Genomic DNA, 20,914 nt, shown 5'->3' with positions numbered 1-20,914 from the left:
AGGAAACCACTTTTGCACTTATATTAGTGTGGAAAAACCACTTTTCACACGTGTTAGTGTTGAAAAACCACTTTTCGCATTTGTGTTAGTGTTGAAAAACCACTTTTCGCACTTGTGTTGGTGCAGGAAACCACTTTTGCACTTGTATTAGTGTGGAAAAAACACTTTTGCACTTGTGATAGTGTTGAAAAACCACTTTGCAGTTGTGTTTGTGTTGAAAAACCACTTTTCGCACTTGTGTTAGTGTTGAAAAACCACTTTTCGCACTTGTGTTGGTGCAGGAAACGACTTTTGCACTTGTATTAGTGTGGAAAAACCACTTTTCGCACTTGTGTTAGGGTTGAAAAACCACTTTTCACACTTGTGTTAGTGTTGAAAAACCACTTTTCGCACTTGTGTTAGTGTTGAAAAACCACTTTTCGCACTTGTGTTAATGTTGTAAAACCACTTTTCGCACTTGTGTTGTTGCAGGAAACCACTTTTGCACTTGTATTAGTGTGGAAAAACCACTTTTGCACTTGTATTAGTGTGGAAAAAACACTTTTTGCACTTGTGATAGTGTTGAAAAACCACTTTTCGCACTTGTGTTAGTGTTGAAAAACCACTTTTCGTACTTGTGTTGGTGCAGGAAACCACTTTTGCACTTGTATTAGTGTGGAAAAACCACTTTTCGCACTTGTGTTAGTGTTGAAAAGCCACTTTTTGCACTTGTGTTGGTGCAGGAAACCACTTTTGCACTTGTATTAGAGTTGAAAAAACACTTTTCGCACTTGTGATAGTGTTGAAAAACCACTTTTCGCACTTGTGTTGGTGCAGGAAACCACTTTTGCACTTGTATTAGTGTGGAAAAACCACTTTTCGCACTTGTGTTAGTGTTGAAAAACCACTTTTCGCACTTGTTTTAGTGTTGAAAATCCACTTTTCGCACTTGTTAGTGTTGAAAAAATACTTTTTGCACTTGTGTTGGTGCAGGAAACCACTTTTGCACTTGTATTAGTGTGGAAAAACCACTTTTCGCACTTGTGTTAGTGTTGAAAAACCACTTTTCGCACTTGTATTAGTGTGGAAAAAACACTTTTTGCACTTGTGTTAGTGTGGAAAAAACACTTTTTGCACTTGTGTTAGTGTTGACAAACCACTTTTCGCACTTGTGTTGGTGCAGGAAACCACTTTTGCACTTGTATTAGTGTGGAAAAAACACTTTTCGCACTTGTGTTAGTGTTGGCAAACCACTTTTCGCACTTGTGTTGGTGCTGGAAACCACTTTTGCACTTGTGATAGTGTTGAAAAACCACTTTTCGCACTTGTGTTAGTGTTGAAAAACCACTTTTCGTACTTGTGTTGGTGCAGGAAACCACTTTTCGCACTTGTGTTAGTGTTGAAAAACCACTTTTCGCACTTGTTAGTGTTGAAAAACCACTTTTCGCACTTGTGTTGGTGTAGGAAACCACTTTTGCACTTGTATTAGTGTGGAAAAACCACTTTTCGCACTTGTGTTAGTGTTGAAAAACCACTTTTTGCACTTGTGTTGGTGCAGGAAACCACTTTTGCACTTGTATTAGAGTTGAAAAAACACTTTTCGCACTTGTGATAGTGTTGAAAAACCACTTTTTGCACTTGTGTTGGTGCAGGACACCACTTTTGCACTTGTGATATTGTAGAAAAACCACTTTTCGCACTTGTGTTAGTGCTGAAAAACCACTTTTCGCACTTGTGTTGGTGCAGGAAACCACTTTTGCACTTGTATTAGTGTGGCAAAAACCACTTTTCGCACTTGTGTTAGTGTTGAAAAACCACTTTTCGCACTTGTGTTGGCGCAGGAAACCACTTTTGCACTTGCATTAGTGTGGAAAAACCACTTTTCGCACTTGTGTTAGTGTTGAAAAACCACTTTTCGCACTTGTGTTAGTGTTGAAAAACCACTTTTCACACTTGTGTTGGTGCAGGAAACCACTTTTGCACTTGTATTAGTGTTGAAAAACCACTTTTCGCATTTGTGTTAGTGTTGAAAAACCACTTTTCACACTTGTGTTAGTGTTGAAAAACCACTTTTGCACTTGTATAAGTGTGGAAAAACCACTTTTCGCACTTGTGTTAGTGTAGAAAAACCACTTTTCGCACTTGTGTTGGTGCAGGAAACCACTTTTGCACTTATATTAGTGTGGGAAAACCACTTTTCACACGTGTTAGTGTTGAAAAACCACTTTTTGCACTTGTGATAGTGTTGAAAAACCACTTTTCACACTTGTGTTGGCGCAGGAAACCACTTTTGCACTTGCATTAGTGTGGAAAAACCACTTTTCGCATTTGTGTTAGTGTTGAAAAACCACTTTTCGCACTTGTGTTAGTGTTGAAAAACCACTTTTCGCACTTGTGTTAGTGTTGAAAAACCACTTTTCGCACTTGTGTTAGTGTTGAAAAACCACTTTTCACACTTGTGTTAGTGTTGAAAAACCACTTTTGCACGTGTATTAGTGTGGAAAAACCACTTTTCGCACTTGTGTTAGTGTAGAAAAACCACTTTTCGCACTTGTGTTGGTGCAGGAAACCACTTTTGCACTTATATTAGTGTGGAAAAACCACTTTTCGCACGTGTTAGTGTTGAAAAACCACTTCGCACTTGTGTTAGTGTTGAAAAACCACTTTTCGCACTTGTGTTGGTGCAGGAAACCACTTTTGCACTTGTATTAGTGTGGAAAAAACACTTTTGCACTTGTGATAGTGTTGAAAAACCACTTTGCAGTTGTGTTTGTGTTGAAAAACCACTTTTCGCACTTGTGTTAGTGTTGAAAAACCACTTTTCGCACTTGTGTTGGTGCAGGAAACCACTTTTGCACTTGTATTAGTGTGGAAAAAACACTTTTGCACTTGTGATAGTGTTGAAAAACCACTTTGCAGTTGTGTTTGTGTTGAAAAACCACTTTTGCACTTGTATTAGTGTGGAAAAACCACTTTTCGCACTTGTGTTAGTGTTGAAAAACCACTTTTCGCACTTGTATTAGTGTGGAAAAAACACTTTTTGGACTTGTGATAGTGTTGAAAAACCACTTTTCGCACTTGTGTTGGCGCAGGAAACCACTTTTGCACTTGCATTAGTGTGGAAAAACCACTTTTCGCACTTGTGTTAGTGTTGAAAAACCACTTTTTGCACTTGTGTTAGTGTTGAAAAACCACTTTTCACACTTGTGTTAGTGTTGAAAAACCACTTTTGCACTTGTATTAGTGTGGAAAAACCACTTTTCGCACTTGTGTTAGTGTAGAAAAACCACTTTTCGCACTTGTGTTGGTGCAGGAAACCACTTTTGCACTTATATTAATGTGGAAAAACCACTTTTCACACGTGTTAGTGTTGAAAAACCACTTTTCGCACTTGTGTTGGTGCAGGAATCCACTTTTGCACTTGTATTAGTGTGGAAAAAACACTTTTGCACTTGTGATAGTGTTGAAAAACCACTTTGCAGTTGTGTTTGTGTTGAAAAACCACTTTTCGCACTTCTGTTAGTGTTGAAAAACCACTTTTCGCACTTGTGTTGGTGCAGGAAACCACTTTTGCACTTGTATTAGTGTGGAAAAACCACTTTTCGCACTTGTGTTAGTGTTGAAAAACCACTTTTCACACTTGTGTTAGTGTTGAAAAACCACTTTTCGCACTTGTGTTAGTGTTGAAAAACCACTTTTCGCACTTGTGTTAATGTTGAAAAACCACTTTTCGCACTTGTGTTGTTGCAGGAAACCACTTTTGCACTTGTATTAGTGTGGAAAAACCACATTTGCACTTGTATTAGTGTGGAAAAAACACTTTTTGCACTTGTGATAGTGTTGAAAAACCACTTTTCGCACTTGTGTTAGTGTTGAAAAACCACTTTTCGTACTTGTGTTGGTGCAGGAAACCACTTTTGCACTTGTATTAGTGTGGAAAAACTACTTTTCGCACTTGTGTTAGTGTTGAAAAACCACTTTTCGCACTTGCGTTAGTGTTGAAAAACCACTTTTTGCACTTGTGTTAGTGTTGAAAAACCACTTTTTGCACTTGTGTTGGTGCAGGACACCACTTTTACACTTGTGATATTGTAGAAAAACCACTTTTCGCACTTGTGTTAGTGCTGAAAAACCACTTTTCGCACTTGTGTTGGTGCAGGAAATCACTTTTGCACTTGTATTAGTGTGGAAAAACCACTTTTCGCACTTGCTTTAGTGTTGAAAATCCACTTTTCGCACTTCTGTTAGTGTTGAAAAAATACTTTTTGCACTTGTGTTGGTGCAGGAAACCACTTTTGCACTTGTATTAGTGTGGCAAAAACCACTTTTCGCACTTGTGTTAGTGTTGAAAAACCACTTTTCGCACTTGTGTTAGTGTTGAAAAACCACTTTTCGCACTTGTTTTAGTGTTGAAAATCCACTTTTTGCACTTGTGATAGTGTTGAAAAACCACTTTTCGCACTTGTGTTGGCGCAGGAAACCACTTTTGCACTTGCATTAGTGTGGAAAAACCACTTTTCGCACTTGTGTTAGTGTTGAAAAACCACTTTTCGCACTTGTGTAGTGTTGAAAAACCACTTTTCACACTTGTGTTGGTGCAGGAAACCACTTTTGCACTTGTATTAGTATGGAAAAAACACTTTTTGCACATGTGATAGTGTTGAAAAACCACTTTTCGCACTTGTGTTAGTGTTGAAAAACCACTTTTCGCACTTGTGTTGGTGCAGGAAACCACTTTTGCACTTGTATTAGTGTGGAAAAACCACTTTTCGCATTTGTATTAGTGTTGAAAAACCACTTTTGGCACTTGTGTTAGTGTTGAAACACCACTTTTCGCACTTGTGTTAGTGTTGAAAAACCACTTTTCGCACTTGTGTTAGTGTTGAAAAACCACTTTTCGCACTTGTGTTAGTGTTGAAAAACCACTTTTCGCACTTGTGTTGGTGCAGGAAACCACTTTTGCACTTGTATTAGTGTGGAAAAACCACTTTTCGCACTTGTGTTAGTGTTGAAAAACCACTTTTCGCACTTGTGTTAGTGTTGAAAAACCACTTTTCGCACTTGTGTTAGTGTTGAAAAACCACTTTTCGCACTTGTGTTAGTGTTGAAAAACCACTTTTCGCACTTGTGTTAGTGTTGACAAACCACTTTTCGCACTTGTGTTGGTGCAGGAAACCACTTTTGCACTTGTATTAGTGTGGAAAAACCACTTTTCGCACTTGTGTTAGTGTTGGCAAACCACTTTTCGCACTTGTGTTGGTGCTGGAAACCACTTTTGCACTTGTGATAGTGTTGAAAAACCACTTTTCGCACTTGTGTTAGTGTTGAAAAACCACTTTTCGTACTTGTGTTGGTGCAGGAAACCAATTTTCGCACTTGTGTTAGTGTTGAAAAACCACTTTTCGCACTTGTTAGTGTTGAAAAACCACTTTTCGCACTTGTGTTGGTGCAGGACACCACTTTTGCACTTGTGATATTGTAGAAAAACCACTTTTCGCACTTGTGTTAGTGCTGAAAAACCACTTTTCGCACTTGTGTTGGTGCAGGAAATCACTTTTGCACTTGTATTAGTGTGGAAAAACCACTTTTCGCACTTGTGTTAGTGTTGAAAAACCACTTTTCGCACTTTTTTAGTGTTGAAAATCCACTTTTCGCACTTCTGTTAGTGTTGAAAAAATACTTTTTGCACTTGTGTTGGTGCAGGAAACCACTTTTGCACTTGTATTAGTGTGGCAAAAACCACTTTTCGCACTTGTGTTAGTGTTGAAAAACCACTTTTCGCACTTGTATTTGTGTGGAAAAAACACTTTTTGCACTTGTGATAGTGTTGAAAAACCCCTTTTCGCACTTGTGTTGGCGCAGGAAACCACTTTTGCACCTGCATTAGTGTGGAAAAACCACTTTTCGCACTTGTGTTAGTGTTGAAAAACCACTTTTCGCACTTGTGTTAGTGTTGAAAAACCACTTTTCACACTTGTGTTGGTGCAGGAAACCACTTTTGCACTTGTATTAGTGTGGAAAAACCACTTTTCGCATTTGTGTTAGTGTTGAAAAACCACTTTTGGCACTTGTGTTAGTGTTGAAACACCACTTTTCGCACTTGTGTTAGTGTTGAAAAACCACTTTTCGCACTTGTGTTAGTGTTGAAAAACCACTTTTCGCACTTGTGTTAGTGTTGAAAAACCACTTTTCGCACTTGTGTTAGTGTTGAAAAACCACTTTTCGCACTTCTGTTAGTGTTGAAAAACCACTTTTCGCACTTGTGTTAGTGTTGAAAAACCACTTTTCGCACTTGTGTTAGTGTTGAAAAACCACTTTTCGCACTTGTGTTGGTGCAGGAAACCACTTTTGCACTTGTATTAGTGTTGAAAAACCACTTTTCGCACTTGTATTAGTGTTGAAAAACCACTTTTCGTACTTGTGTTGGTGCAGGAAACCACTTTTCGCACTTGTGTTAGTGTTGAAAAACCACTTTTCGCACTTGTGTTGGTGCAGGAAACCACTTTTCGCACTTGTTAGTGTGGAAAAACCACTTTTCGCACTTGTTAGTGTTGAAAAACCACTTTTTGCTGTGTTAGTGTTGAAAAGCCACTTTTTGCACTTGTGTTGGTGCAGGAAACCACTTTTGCACTTGTATTAGAGTTGAAAAAACACTTTTCGCACTTGTGATAGTGTTGAAAAACCACTTTTCGCACTTGTGTTGGTGCAGGAAACCACTTTTGCACTTGTATTAGTGTGGAAAAACCACTTTTCGCACTTGTGTTAGTGTTGAAAAACCACTTTTCGCACTTGTTTTAGTGTTGAAAATCCACTTTTCGCACTTGTTAGTGTTGAAAAAATACTTTTTGCACTTGTGTTGGTGCAGGAAACCACTTTTGCACTTGTATTAGTGTGGAAAAACCACTTTTCGCACTTGTGTTAGTGTTGAAAAACCACTTTTCGCACTTGTATTAGTGTGGAAAAAACACTTTTTGCACTTGTGTTAGTGTTGACAAACCACTTTTCGCACTTGTGTTGGTGCAGGAAACCACTTTTGCACTTGTATTAGTGTGGAAAAAACACTTTTCGCACTTGTGTTAGTGTTGGCAAACCACTTTTCGCACTTGTGTTGGTGCTGGAAACCACTTTTGCACTTGTGATAGTGTTGAAAAACCACTTTTCGCACTTGTGTTAGTGTTGAAAAACCACTTTTCGTACTTGTGTTGGTGCAGGAAACCACTTTTCGCACTTGTGTTAGTGTTGAAAAACCACTTTTCGCACTTGTTAGTGTTGAAAAACCACTTTTCGCACTTGTGTTGGTGTAGGAAACCACTTTTGCACTTGTATTAGTGTGGAAAAACCACTTTTCGCACTTGTGTTAGTGTTGAAAAACCACTTTTTGCACTTGTGTTGGTGCAGGAAACCACTTTTGCACTTGTATTAGAGTTGAAAAAACACTTTTCGCACTTGTGATAGTGTTGAAAAACCACTTTTTGCACTTGTGTTGGTGCAGGACACCACTTTTGCACTTGTGATATTGTAGAAAAACCACTTTTCGCACTTGTGTTAGTGCTGAAAAACCACTTTTCGCACTTGTGTTGGTGCAGGAAACCACTTTTGCACTTGTATTAGTGTGGCAAAAACCACTTTTCGCACTTGTGTTAGTGTTGAAAAACCACTTTTCGCACTTGTATTAGTGTGGAAAAAACACTTTTTGCACTTGTGATAGTGTTTAAAAACCACTTTTCGCACTTGTGTTGGCGCAGGAAACCACTTTTGCACTTGCATTAGTGTGGAAAAACCACTTTTCGCACTTGTGTTAGTGTTGAAAAACCACTTTTCGCACTTGTGTTAGTGTTGAAAAACCACTTTTCACACTTGTGTTGGTGCAGGAAACCACTTTTGCACTTGTATTAGTGTTGAAAAACCACTTTTCGCATTTGTGTTAGTGTTGAAAAACCACTTTTCACACTTGTGTTAGTGTTGAAAAACCACTTTTGCACTTGTATTAGTGTGGAAAAACCACTTTTCGCACTTGTGTTAGTGTAGAAAAACCACTTTTCGCACTTGTGTTGGTGCAGGAAACCACTTTTGCACTTATATTAGTGTGGGAAAACCACTTTTCACACGTGTTAGTGTTGAAAAACCACTTTTTGCACTTGTGATAGTGTTGAAAAACCACTTTTCACACTTGTGTTGGCGCAGGAAACCACTTTTGCACTTGCATTAGTGTGGAAAAACCACTTTTCGCATTTGTGTTAGTGTTGAAAAACCACTTTTCGCACTTGTGTTAGTGTTGAAAAACCACTTTTCACACTTGTGTTAGTGTTGAAAAACCACTTTTGCACTTGTATTAGTGTGGAAAAACCACTTTTCGCACTTGTGTTAGTGTAGAAAAACCACTTTTCGCACTTGTGTTGGTGCAGGAAACCACTTTTGCACTTATATTAGTGTGGAAAAACCACTTTTCACACGTGTTAGTGTTGAAAAACCACTTTTCGCATTTGTGTTAGTGTTGAAAAACCACTTTTCGCACTTGTGTTGGTGCAGGAAACCACTTTTGCACTTGTATTAGTGTGGAAAAAACACTTTTGCACTTGTGATAGTGTTGAAAAACCACTTTGCAGTTGTGTTTGTGTTGAAAAACCACTTTTCGCACTTGTGTTAGTGTTGAAAAACCACTTTTCGCACTTGTGTTGGTGCAGGAAACCACTTTTGCACTTGTATTAGTGTGGAAAAACCACTTTTCGCACTTGTGTTAGGGTTGAAAAACCACTTTTCACACTTGTGTTAGTGTTGAAAAACCACTTTTCGCACTTGTGTTAGTGTTGAAAAACCACTTTTCGCACTTGTGTTAATGTTGAAAAACCACTTTTCGCACTTGTGTTGTTGCAGGAAACCACTTTTGCACTTGTATTAGTGTGGAAAAACCACTTTTGCACTTGTATTAGTGTGGAAAAAACACTTTTTGCACTTGTGATAGTGTTGAAAAACCACTTTTCGCACTTGTGTTAGTGTTGAAAAACCACTTTTCGTACTTGTGTTGGTGCAGGAAACCACTTTTGCACTTGTATTAGTGTGGAAAAACCACTTTTCGCACTTGTGTTAGTGTTGAAAAGCCACTTTTTGCACTTGTGTTGGTGCAGGAAACCACTTTTGCACTTGTATTAGAGTTGAAAAAACACTTTTCGCACTTGTGATAGTGTTGAAAAACCACTTTTCACACTTGTGTTGGTGCAGGAAACCACTTTTGCACTTGTATTAGTGTGGAAAAACCACTTTTCGCACTTGTGTTAGTGTTGAAAAACCACTTTTCGCACTTGTTTTAGTGTTGAAAATCCACTTTTCGCACTTGTTAGTGTTGAAAAAATACTTTTTGCACTTGTGTTGGTGCAGGAAACCACTTTTGCACTTGTATTAGTGTGGAAAAACCACTTTTCGCACTTGTGTTAGTGTTGAAAAACCACTTTTCGCACTTGTATTAGTGTGGAAAAAACACTTTTTGCACTTGTGTTAGTGTGGAAAAAACACTTTTTGCACTTGTGTTAGTGTTGACAAACCACTTTTCGCACTTGTGTTGGTGCAGGAAACCACTTTTGCACTTGTATTAGTGTGGAAAAAACACTTTTCGCACTTGTGTTAGTGTTGGCAAACCACTTTTCGCACTTGTGTTGGTGCTGGAAACCACTTTTGCACTTGTGATAGTGTTGAAAAACCACTTTTCGCACTTGTGTTAGTGTTGAAAAACCACTTTTCGTACTTGTGTTGGTGCAGGAAACCACTTTTCGCACTTGTGTTAGTGTTGAAAAACCACTTTTCGCACTTGTTAGTGTTGAAAAACCACTTTTCGCACTTGTGTTGGTGTAGGAAACCACTTTTGCACTTGTATTAGTGTGGAAAAACCACTTTTCGCACTTGTGTTAGTGTTGAAAAACCACTTTTTGCACTTGTGTTGGTGCAGGAAACCACTTTTGCACTTGTATTAGAGTTGAAAAAACACTTTTCGCACTTGTGATAGTGTTGAAAAACCACTTTTTGCACTTGTGTTGGTGCAGGACACCACTTTTGCACTTGTGATATTGTAGAAAAACCACTTTTCGCACTTGTGTTAGTGCTGAAAAACCACTTTTCACACTTGTGTTGGTGCAGGAAACCACTTTTGCACTTGTATTAGTGTGGCAAAAACCACTTTTCGCACTTGTGTTAGTGTTGAAAAACCACTTTTCGCACTTGTATTAGTGTGGAAAAAACACTTTTTGCACTTGTGATAGTGTTTAAAAACCACTTTTCGCACTTGTGTTGGCGCAGGAAACCACTTTTGCACTTGCATTAGTGTGGAAAAACCACTTTTCGCACTTGTGTTAGTGTTGAAAAACCACTTTTCGCACTTGTGTTAGTGTTGAAAAACCACTTTTCACACTTGTGTTGGTGCAGGAAACCACTTTTGCACTTGTATTAGTGTTGAAAAACCACTTTTCGCATTTGTGATAGTGTTGAAAAACCACTTTTCACACTTGTGTTAGTGTTGAAAAACCACTTTTGCACTTGTATAAGTGTGGAAAAACCACTTTTCGCACTTGTGTTAGTGTAGAAAAACCACTTTTCGCACTTGTGTTGGTGCAGGAAACCACTTTTGCACTTATATTAGTGTGGGAAAACCACTTTTCACACGTGTTAGTGTTGAAAAACCACTTTTTGCACTTGTGATAGTGTTGAAAAACCACTTTTCACACTTGTGTTGGCGCAGGAAACCACTTTTGCACTTGCATTAGTGTGGAAAAACCACTTTTCGCATTTGTGTTAGTGTTGAAAAACCACTTTTCGCACTTGTGTTAGTGTTGAAAAACCACTTTTCACACTTGTGTTAGTGTTGAAAAACCACTTTTGCACTTGTATTAGTGTGGAAAAACCACTTTTCGCACTTGTGTTAGTGTAGAAAAACCACTTTTCGCACTTGTGTTGGTGCAGGAAACCACTTTTGCACTTATATTAGTGTGGAAAAACCACTTTTCACACGTGTTAGTGTTGAAAAACCACTTTTCGCACTTGTGTTAGTGTTGAAAAACCACTTTTCGCACTTGTGTTGGTGCAGGAAACCACTTTTGCACTTGTATTAGTGTGGAAAAAACACTTTTGCACTTGTGATAGTGTTGAAAAACCACTTTGCAGTTGTGTTTGTGTTGAAAAACCACTTTTCGCACTTGTGTTAGTGTTGAAAAACCACTTTTCGCACTTGTGTTGGTGCAGGAAACCACTTTTGCACTTGTATTAGTGTGGAAAAACCACTTTTCGCACTTGTGTTAGGGTTGAAAAACCACTTTTCACACTTGTGTTAGTGTTGAAAAACCACTTTTCGCACTTGTGTTAGTGTTGAAAAACCACTTTTCGCACTTGTGTTAATGTTGAAAAACCACTTTTCGCACTTGTGTTGTTGCAGGAAACCACTTTTGCACTTGTATTAGTGTGGAAAAACCACTTTTGCACTTGTATTAGTGTGGAAAAAACACTTTTTGCACTTGTGATAGTGTTGAAAAACCACTTTTCGCACTTGTGTTAGTGTTGAAAAACCACTTTTCGTACTTGTGTTGGTGCAGGAAACCACTTTTGCACTTGTATTAGTGTGGAAAAACCACTTTTCGCACTTGTGTTAGTGTTGAAAAGCCACTTTTTGCACTTGTGTTGGTGCAGGAAACCACTTTTGCACTTGTATTAGAGTTGAAAAAACACTTTTCGCACTTGTGATAGTGTTGAAAAACCACTTTTCGCACTTGTGTTGGTGCAGGAAACCACTTTTGCACTTGTATTAGTGTGGAAAAACCACTTTTCGCACTTGTGTTAGTGTTGAAAAACCACTTTTCGCACTTGTTTTAGTGTTGAAAATCCACTTTTCGCACTTGTTAGTGTTGAAAAAATACTTTTTGCACTTGTGTTGGTGCAGGAAACCACTTTTGCACTTGTATTAGTGTGGAAAAACCACTTTTCGCACTTGTGTTAGTGTTGAAAAACCACTTTTCGCACTTGTATTAGTGTGGAAAAAACACTTTTTGCACTTGTGTTAGTGTTGACAAACCACTTTTCGCACTTGTGTTGGTGCAGGAAACCACTTTTGCACTTGTATTAGTGTGGAAAAACCACTTTTCGCACTTGTGTTAGTGTTGGCAAACCACTTTTTGCACTTGTGTTGGTGCTGGAAACCACTTTTGCACTTGTGTTAGTGTTGAAAAACCACTTTTCGTACTTGTGTTGGTGCAGGAAACCACTTTTCGCACTTGTGTTAGTGTTGAAAAACCACTTTTCGCACTTGTTAGTGTTGAAAAACCACTTTTCGCACTTGTGATAGTGTTGAAAAGCCACTTTTTGCACTTGTGTTGGTGCAGGAAACCACTTTTGCACTTGTATTAGAGTTGAAAAAACACTTTTCGCACTTGTGATAGTGTTGAAAAACCACTTTTCGCACTTGTGTTGGTGCAGGAAACCACTTTTGCACTTGTATTAGTGTGGAAAAACCACTTTTCGCACTTGTGTTAGTGTTGAAAAACCACTTTTCGCACTTGTTTTAGTGTTGAAAATCCACTTTTCGCACTTGTTAGTGTTGAAAAAATACTTTTTGCACTTGTGTTGGTGCAGGAAACCACTTTTGCACTTGTATTAGTGTGGAAAAACCACTTTTCGCACTTGTGTTAGTGTTGAAAAACCACTTTTCGCACTTGTATTAGTGTGGAAAAAACCCTTTTTGCACTTGTGATAGTGTTGAAAAACCACTTTTCGCACTTGTGTTGGCGCAGGAAACCACTTTTGCACTTGCATTAGTGTGGAAAAACCACTTTTCGCACTTGTGTTAGTGTTGAAAAACCACTTTTCGCACTTGTGTTAGTGTTGAAAAACCACTTTTCACACTTGTGTTAGTGTTGAAAAACCACTTTTGCACGTGTATTAGTGTGGAAAAACCACTTTTCGCACTTGTGTTAGTGTAGAAAAACCACTTTTCGCACTTGTGTTGGTGCAGGAAACCACTTTTGCACTTATATTAGTGTGGAAAAACCACTTTTCGCACGTGTTAGTGTTGAAAAACCACTTCGCACTTGTGTTAGTGTTGAAAAACCACTTTTCGCACTTGTGTTGGTGCAGGAAACCACTTTTGCACTTGTATTAGTGTGGAAAAAACACTTTTGCACTTGTGATAGTGTTGAAAAACCACTTTGCAGTTGTGTTTGTGTTGAAAAACCACTTTTCGCACTTGTGTTAGTGTTGAAAAACCACTTTTCGCACTTGTGTTGGTGCAGGAAACCACTTTTGCACTTGTATTAGTGTGGAAAAAACACTTTTGCACTTGTGATAGTGTTGAAAACCACTTTGCAGTTGTGTTTGTGTTGAAAAACCACTTTTGCACTTGTATTAGTGTGGAAAAACCACTTTTCGTACTTGTGTTAGTGTTGAAAAACCACTTTTCGCACTTGTATTAGTGTGGAAAAAACACTTTTTGGACTTGTGATAGTGTTGAAAAACCACTTTTCGCACTTGTGTTGGCGCAGGAAACCACTTTTGCACTTGCATTAGTGTGGAAAAACCACTTTTCGCACTTGTGTTAGTGTTGAAAAACCACTTTTCGCACTTGTGTTAGTGTTGAAAAACCACTTTTCACACTTGTGTTAGTGTTGAAAAACCACTTTTGCACTTGTATTAGTGTGGAAAAACCACTTTTCGCACTTGTGTTAGTGTAGAAAAACCACTTTTCGCACTTGTGTTGGTGCAGGAAACCACTTTTGCACTTATATTAGTGTGGAAAAACCACTTTTCACACGTGTTAGTGTTGAAAAACCACTTTTCGCACTTGTGTTAGTGTTGAAAAACCACTTTTCGCACTTGTGTTGGTGCAGGAATCCACTTTTGCACTTGTATTAGTGTGGAAAAAACACTTTTGCACTTGTGATAGTGTTGAAAAACCACTTTGCAGTTGTGTTTGTGTTGAAAAACCACTTTTCGCACTTGTGTTAGTGTTGAAAAACCACTTTTCGCACTTGTGTTGGTGCAGGAAACCACTTTTGCACTTGTATTAGTGTGGAAAAACCACTTTTCGCACTTGTGTTAGTGTTGAAAAACCACTTTTCACACTTGTGTTAGTGTTGAAAAACCACTTTTCGCACTTGTGTTAGTGTTGAAAAACCACTTTTCGCACTTGTGTTAATGTTGAAAAACCACTTTTCGCACTTGTGTTGTTGCAGGAAACCACTTTTGCACTTGTATTAGTGTGGAAAAACCACTTTTGCACTTGTATTAGTGTGGAAAAAACACTTTTTGCACTTGTGATAGTGTTGAAAAACCACTTTTCGCACTTGTGTTAGTGTTGAAAAACCACTTTTCGTACTTGTGTTGGTGCAGGAAACCACTTTTGCACTTGTATTAGTGTGGAAAAACCACTTTCGCACTTGTGTTAGTGTTGAAAAACCACTTTTCGCACTTGCGTTAGTGTTGAAAAACCACTTTTTGCACTTGTGTTAGTGTTGAAAAACCACTTTTTGCACTTGTGTTGGTGCAGGACACCACTTTTACACTTGTGATATTGTAGAAAACCACTTTTCGCACTTGTGTTAGTGCTGAAAAACCACTTTTCGCACTTGTGTTGGTGCAGGAAATCACTTTTGCACTTGTATTAGTGTGGAAAAACACTTTTCGCACTTGTGTTAGTGTTGAAAAACCACTTTTCGCACTTGTTTTAGTGTTGAAAATCCACTTTTCGCACTTCTGTTAGTGTGAAAAAATACTTTTTGTACTTGTGTTGGTGCAGGAAACCACTTTTGCACTTGTATTAGTGTGGCAAAAACCACTTTTCGCACTTGTGTTGGCGCAGGAAACCACTTTTGCACTTGCATTAGTGTGGAAAAACCACTTTTCGCACTTGTGTTAGTGTTGAAAAACCACTTTTCGCACTTGTGTTAGTGTTGAAAAACCACTTTTCACACTTGTGTTGGTGCAGGAAACCACTTTTGCACTTGTATTAGTATGGAAAAAACACTTTTTGCACATGTGATAGTGTTGAAAACCACTTTTCGCACTTGTGTTAGTGTTGAAAAACCACTTTTCGCACTTGTGTTGGTGCAGGAAACCACTTTTGCACTTGTATTAGTGTGGAAAAACCACTTTTCGCATTTGTGTTAGTGTTGAAAAACCACTTTTGGCACTTGTGTTAGTGTTGAAACACCACTTTTCGCACTTGTGTTAGTGTTGAAAAACCACTTTTCGCACTTGTGTTAGTGTTGAAAAACCACTTTTCGCACTTGTGTTAGTGTTGAAAAACCAGTTTTCGCACTTGTGTTGGTGCAGGAAACCACTTTTGCACTTGTATTAGTGTGGAAAAACACTTTTCGCACTTGTGTTAGTGTTGAAAAACCAGTTTTCGCACTTGTGTTGGTGCAGGAAACCACTTTTGCACTTGTATTAGTGTGGAAAAACCACTTTTCGCACTTGTGTTAGTGTTGAAAAACCACTTTTCGCACTTGTGTTAGTGTTGAAAAACCACTTTTCGCACTTGTGTTAGTGTTGAAAAACCACTTTTCGCACTTGTGTTAGTGTTGAAAAACCACTTTTCGCACTTGTGTTAGTGTTGACAAACCACTTTTCGCACTTGTGTTGGTGCAGGAAACCACTTTTGCACTTGTATTAGTGTGGAAAAACCACTTTTCGCACTTGTGTTAGTGTTGGCAAACCACTTTTCGCACTTGTGTTGGTGCTGGAAACCACTTTTGCACTTGTGATAGTGTTGAAAAACCACTTTTCGCACTTGTGTTAGTGTTGAAAAACCACTTTTCGAACTTGTGTTGGTGCAGGAAACCACTTTTCGCACTTGTGTTAGTGTTGAAAAACCACTTTTCGCACTTGTTAGTGTTGAAAAACCACTTTTCGCACTTGTGTTGGTGCAGGACACCACTTTTGCACTTGTGATACTGTAGAAAAACCACTTTTCGCACTTGTGTTAGTGCTGAAAAACCACTTTTCGCACTTGTGTTGGTGCAGGAAATCACTTTTGCACTTGTATTAGTGTGGAAAAACCACTTTTCGCACTTGTGTTAGTGTTGAAAAACCACTTTTCGCACTTGTTTTAGTGTTGAAAATCCACTTTTCGCACTTCTGTTAGTGTTGAAAAAATACTTTTTGCACTTGTGTTGGTGCAGGAAACCACTTTTGCACTTGTATTAGTGTGGCAAAAACCACTTTTCGCACTTGTGTTAGTGTTGAAAAACCACTTTTCGCACTTGTATTTGTGTGGAAAAACACTTTTTGCACTTGTGTTAGTGTTGAAAAACCACTTTTCGCACTTGTGTTGGCGCAGGAAACCACTTTTGCACCTGCATTAGTGTGGAAAAACCACTTTTCGCACTTGTGTTAGTGTTGAAAAACCACTTTTCGCACTTGTGTTAGTGTTGAAAAACCACTTTTCACACTTGTGTTGGTGCAGGAAACACTTTTGCACTTGTATTAGTGTGGAAAAACCACTTTTCGCATTTGTGTTAGTGTTGAAAAACCACTTTTGGCACTTGTGTTAGTGTTGAAACACCACTTTTCGCACTTGTGTTAGTGTTGAAAAACCACTTTTCGCACTTGTGTTAGTGTTGAAAAACCACTTTTCGCACTTGTGTTAGTGTTGAAAAACCACTTTTCGCACTTGTGTTAGTGTTGAAAAACCACTTTTCGCACTTGTGTTAGTGTTGAAAAACCACTTTTCGCACTTGTGTTAGTGTTGAAAAACCACTTTTCGCACTTGTGTTAGTGTTGAAAAACCACTTTTCGCACTTGTGTTGGTGCAGGAAACCACTTTTGCACTTGTATTAGTGTTGAAAAACCACTTTTCGCACTTGTATTAGTGTTGAAAAACCACTTTTCGTACTTGTGTTGGTGCAGGAAACCACTTTTCGCACTTGTGTTAGTGTTGAAAAACCACTTTTCGCACTTGTTAGTGTTGAAAAACCACTTTTCGCACTTGTGTTGGTGCAGGAAACCACTTTTCGCACTTGTATTAGTGTGGAAAAACCACTTTTCGCACTTGTTAGTGTGGAAAAAACCACTTTTCGCACTTGTTAGTGTTGAAAAACCACTTTTCGCACCTGTGTTAGTGTTGAAAAGCCACTTTTTGCACTTGTGTTGGTGCAGGAAACCACTTTTGCACTTGTATTAGAGTTGAAAAAACACTTTTCGCACTTGTGATAGTGTTGAAAAACCACTTTTCGCACTTGTGTTGGTGCAGGAAACCACTTTTGCACTTGTATTAGTGTGGAAAAACCACTTTTCGCACTTGTGTTAGTGTTGAAAAACCACTTTTCGCACTTGTGTTGGTGCAGGAAACCACTTTTGCACTTGTATTAGTGTGGAAAAACCACTTTTCGCACTTGTGTTAGTGTTGAAAAACCACTTTTCGCACTTGTATTAGTGTGGAAAAAACACTTTTTGCACTTGTGTTAGTGTTGACAAACCACTTTTCGCACTTGTGTTGGTGCAGGAAACCACTTTTGCACTTGTATTAGTGTGGAAAAACCACTTTTCGCACTTGTGTTAGTGTTGGCAAACCACTTTTCGCACTTGTGTTGGTGCTGGAAACCACTTTTGCACTTGTGATAGTGTTGAAAAACCACTTTTCGCACTTGTGTTAGTGTTGAAAAACCACTTTTCGTACTTGTGTTGGTGCAGGAAACCATTTTTCGCACTTGTGTTAGTGTTGAAAAACCACTTTTCGCACTTGTTAGTGTTGAAAAACCACTTTTCGCACTTGTGTTGGTGTAGGAAACCACTTTTGCACTTGTATTAGTGTGGAAAAACCACTTTTCGCACTTGTGTTAGTGTTGAAAAACCACTTTTTGCACTTGTGTTGGTGCAGGAAACCACTTTTGCACTTGTATTAGAGTTGAAAAAACACTTTTCGCACTTGTGATAGTGTTGAAAAACCACTTTTTGCACTTGTGTTGGTGCAGGACACCACTTTTGCACTTGTGATATTGTAGAAAAACCACTTTTCGCACTTGTGTTAGTGCTGAAAAACCACTTTTCGCACTTGTGTTGGTGCAGGAAACCACTTTTGCACTTGTATTAGTGTGGCAAAAACCACTTTTCGCACTTGTGTTAGTGTTGAAAAACCACTTTTCGCACTTGTATTAGTGTGGAAAAAACACTTTTTGCACTTGTGATAGTGTTGAAAAACCACTTTTCGCACTTGTGTTGGCGCAGGAAACCACTTTTGCACTTGCATTAGTGTGGAAAAACCACTTTTCGCACTTGTGTTAGTGTTGAAAAACCACTTTTCGCACTTGTGTTAGTGTTGAAAAACCACTTTTCACACTTGTGTTGGTGCAGGAAACCACTTTTGCACTTGTATTAGTGTGGAAAAACCACTTTTTGCATTTGTGTTAGTGTTGAAAAACCACTTTTGGCACTTGTGTTAGTGTTGAAACACCACTTTTCGCACTTGTGTTAGTGTTGAAAAACCACTTTTCGCACTTGTGTTAGTGTTGAAAAACCACTTTTCGCACTTGTGTTAGTGTTGAAAAACCACTTTTCGCACTTGTGTTAGTGTTGAAAAACCACTTTTCGCACTTGTGTTAGTGTTGAAAAACCACTTTTCGCACTTGTGTTAGTGTTGAAAAACCACTTTTCGCACTTGTGTTAGTGTTGAAAAACCACTTTTCGCACTTGTGTTAGTGTTGAAAAACCACTTTTCGCACTTGTGTTAGTGTTGAAAAACCACTTTTCGCACTTGTGTTGGTGCAGGAAACCACTTTTGCACTTGTATTAGTGTTGAAAAACCACTTTTCGCACTTGTATTAGTGTTGAAAAACCACTTTTCGTACTTGTGTTGGTGCAGGAAACCACTTTTCGCACTTGTGTTAGTGTTGAAAAACCACTTTTCGCACTTGTTAGTGTTGAAAAACCACTTTTCGCACTTGTGTTGGTGCAGGAAACCACTTTTCGCACTTGTATTAGTGTGGAAAAACCACTTTTCGCACTTGTGTTAGTGTTGAAAAGCCACTTTTTGCACTTGTGTTGGTGCAGGAAACCACTTTTGCACTTATATTAGAGTTGAAAAAACACTTTTCGCACTTGTGATAGTGTTGAAAAACCACTTTTCGCACTTGTGTTGGTGCAGGAAACCACTTTTGCACTTGTATTAGTGTGGAAAAACCACTTTTCGCACTTGTGTTAGTGTTGAAAAACCACTTTTCGCACTTCTTTTAGTGTTGAAAATCCACTTTTCGCACTTGTTAGTGTTGAAAAAATACTTTTTGCACTTGTATTGGTGCAGGAAACCACTTTTGCACTTGTATTAGTGTGGAAAAACCACTTTTCGCACTTGTGTTAGTGTTGAAAAACCACTTTTCGCACTTGTATTAGTGTGGAAAAAACACTTTTTGCACTTGTGATAGTGTTGAAAAACCACTTTTCGCACTTGTGTTGGCGCAGGAAACCACTTTTGCACTTGCATTAGTGTGGAAAAACCACTTTTCGCACTTGTGTTAGTGTTGAAAAACCACTTTTCGCACTTGTGTTAGTGTTGAAAAACCACTTTTCACACTTGTGTTAGTGTTGAAAAACCACTTTTGCACGTGTATTAGTGTGGAAAAACCACTTTTCGCACTTGTGTTAGTGTAGAAAAACCACTTTTCGCACTTGTGTTGGTGCAGGAAACCACTTTTGCACTTATATTAGTGTGGAAAAACCACTTTTCGCACGTGTTAGTGTTGAAAAACCACTTCGCACTTGTGTTAGTGTTGAAAAACCACTTTTCGCACTTGTGTTGGTGCAGGAAACCACTTTTGCACTTGTATTAGTGTGGAAAAAACACTTTTGCACTTGTGATAGTGTTGAAAAACCACTTTGCAGTTGTGTTTGTGTTGAAAAACCACTTTTCGCACTTGTGTTAGTGTTGAAAAACCACTTTTCGCACTTGTGTTGGTGCAGGAAACCACTTTTGCACTTGTATTAGTGTGGAAAAAACACTTTTGCACTTGTGATAGTGTGGAAAAACCACTTTGCAGTTGTGTTTGTGTTGAAAAACCACTTTTGCACTTGTATTAGTGTGGAAAAACCACTTTTCACACTTGTGTTAGTGTTGAAAAACCACTTTTCGCACTTGTATTAGTGTGGAAAAAACACTTTTTGGACTTGTGATAGTGTTGAAAAACCACTTTTCGCACTTGTGTTGGCGCAGGAAACCACTTTTGCACTTGCATTAGTGTGGAAAAACCACTTTTCGCACTTGTGTTAGTGTTGAAAAACCACTTTTTGCACTTGTGTTAGTGTTGAAAAACCACTTTTCACACTTGTGTTAGTGTTGAAAAACCACTTTTGCACTTGTATTAGTGTGGAAAAACCACTTTTCGCACTTGTGTTAGTGTAGAAAAACCACTTTTTGCACTTGTGTTGGTGCAGGAAACCACTTTTGCACTTATATTAGTGTGGAAAAACCACTTTTCACACGTGTTAGTGTTGAAAAACCACTTTTCGCACTTGTGTTGGTGCAGGAATCCACTTTTGCACTTGTATTAGTGTGGAAAAAACACTTTTGCACTTGTGATAGTGTTGAAAAACCACTTTGCAGTTGTGTTTGTGTTGAAAAACCACTTTTCGCACTTCTGTTAGTGTTGAAAAACCACTTTTCGCACTTGTGTTGGTGCAGGAAACCACTTTTGCACTTGTATTAGTGTGGAAAAACCACTTTTCGCACTTGTGTTAGTGTTGAAAAACCACTTTTCACACTTGTGTTAGTGTTGAAAAACCACTTTTCGCACTTGTGTTAGTGTTGAAAAACCACTTTTCGCACTTGTGTTAATGTTGAAAAACCACTTTTCGCACTTGTGTTGTTGCAGGAAACCACTTTTGCACTTGTATTAGTGTGGAAAAACCACTTTTGCACTTGTATTAGTGTGGAAAAAACACTTTTTGCACTTGTGATAGTGTTGAAAAACCACTTTTC

This window comes from Myxine glutinosa, chromosome 13 (genome assembly GCF_964187855.1).
Source record: "Myxine glutinosa chromosome 13, kmMyxGlut1.1, whole genome shotgun sequence".
NCBI classification, from domain to species: Eukaryota; Metazoa; Chordata; class Myxini; order Myxiniformes; family Myxinidae; genus Myxine; species Myxine glutinosa.
Note: the sequence above shows the minus strand (reverse complement) of the source record.